Below are 2,393 nucleotides of genomic sequence, written 5' to 3'. Positions count from 1 at the left end.
ATTAAAAAAAAAAAAAAAAAAGTTGGTCATTCAATGAGGAGTGAGGGATCCTAACCAGAAAAGCAGCGACAACAAAAATGGTGGCAGAAGTGACGGCATAGAGAGACAGAGCAGCAGTGCACTATAGGCCCAGGAATGATGAAAGCAGTGTGCCTGTGGACAGGAGCTTGGCTTGCAAAATGTGCCCTTTAAACATTTAAATGAATATACATTTACAATGTGGTATGTGTACATTAAAAAAAAAAAAAGGTAATATAGGTAAATACTGCTGGCTAAGGGTACATGGAGGGGATTGTAATCATTACAATGATTTGCTAAATGTAAATCAAACTGGTGATCGGCCCTGTAAGCCTTCACTCACTGAATACACAATAAAAGCTTTAAAAAAAAAAAAAAGTGGGTCGTTAAAATGCACCCATAGGTGCCTAGGAAGACGAACAAGCCTGGTGCTTCCAAAAGGTCACAACCTTGAAAACCCTATGAACTGCCGTTCTACTCTGCACACATGGAATTGAAATTGACGTGAGTTACAATAGTCTCAACAACTGATTTTTTAATATATATATGTTGTTGTTGTAAAGTGCTGTCCAGTAGGTTCTGACCCACAGAACCCTGTATGGTATTCTTGATGTCACCAGACAGCTATTCTGGTCTTTGGTTGTTAGTGTTGAATGCATCAAATCTGTTCAGATGGGATATGTACAAGCTTGAATTTTGGCTCTCGTGAACTTGTTTTATATTCAGTTTCAGCTGTTGATGGTATGTTCCAGTCTGTCCCTGATCTCTTTATTTTTGGCTAATGATATTGAGCTTTTCCACTGTCTCTTCCCAAACATGTAGTCAATTTGATTCCTCTATATTCCATTTGGTGAAGTCCATGTATGTAGTCAACTTTTGTGTTATTTTAAAAAGGTATTTGCAGTAATTAAGTCATCTTGCAAAATTCTATCATGTGATCTCCAGCATAATTTCTATCACCAAGATCATATTTTCTAACTATTGATCCTTCCTCTTTATTTTCAACCTTCACATTCTAATCACCAGCAATTATCAATACTTTCGATAGCATGTTTGATTAATTTCAGACTGAAGAAATTAGTAGAATGCTTTAACACTGACTTTAGTGGTGGGTGCATAAATTTGAATCATAGTGGTATTAACTGAAGGCACTGGTGAAAAAAACAAGGCTCCAGGAATTGATGGAATACAAATTGATATCTTTCAGCAAATTGGTGCAGCACTAGAGATGCTCACTCATCTATGCCAAGAAATTTGGAAGACAGCTACCTTGCCAACTGATTGGGAGAGATCCATATTTGTGCCCATTCCAAAGACGGGTGGCCCAACAGAATACAGAAATCATTGAACAATATCATTAATATCACATGCAAGTAAATTTTTTCTGAAGATAATTAAAAAATGGCTGCGCCAGTATGTTGCACAAAGAACTGCCAGAAATTCAAGCTAGAGTGAGAAGACAACATGGAATTAGGGATATCACTTGCTGACATCAGATAAATTTTGGCTGAAAGCAGAGAGAACAAGAGGATACTGAATAGTTTTAAATCATTGTGATTTATTGATTATGCAAAGGCTTTTGACTGTGTGGATCATGACAAACTATGGACAACATTGTGGAGAATGAGTGTTCTGGAACTTGTGCTCATGAGAAACCTGTACATAGACGAACAGGTAATCATTAGAACAGAACAAGGGAATACTCAAATCAGGAAAGTTGTGCACTAGGGTTGTATTCTTTCACCATACTTTTTCAGTCTGTATGCTGAGCAAATAATCTGAGAAACTGGGTTATATGAGGGAAAATGTGGCGTCAGGATTGGAGGAAGACTCATTAACAACATCTGCATGATACAACCTTGCTTGCTGGAAGCCAATAGGTTTTTCATATTTACTGATGAAGATCAAAGTCTTCTGTATGACTTGATCTCAATGTAAAGAAAACAAAATTCCTCACAACTGGACCAATAAATAACATCATGATAAATGGAGAAAAGATTGAAGTTGTCAAAGACTTCATTTTGCTTGGATCCACAATCAACACTTAATGAAACAGCAGCAAAGAAATCAAACTTACTGCATTGGTCAAATCTGTTGCACAAGACCTATTTAAAGTGGTCAAGAGCTTGGATATCAGTTTGAGGACTAAAGTGTGCCTGATCCAAATCACAGTGTTTTCAATAGCCTCATATGCATGTGAACGTTGGACAGTGAATAAGGAAGATCATATAAGAATTGATGCATTTGAGGTGGAGACAGCCAAAGTGCCCATCAACTGAAGAATGGATAAACAAATTGTGGTATATACACACAATGGAATACTATGCTACACTGAAGAATAGCAAGGAAGCGGTAAACTACCGCATAACATGGAT

Source organism: Chrysochloris asiatica, unplaced genomic scaffold (assembly GCF_000296735.1).
Source record: "Chrysochloris asiatica unplaced genomic scaffold, ChrAsi1.0 scaffold00120, whole genome shotgun sequence".
NCBI lineage: Eukaryota > Metazoa > Chordata > Mammalia > Afrosoricida > Chrysochloridae > Chrysochloris > Chrysochloris asiatica.
Note: the sequence above shows the minus strand (reverse complement) of the source record.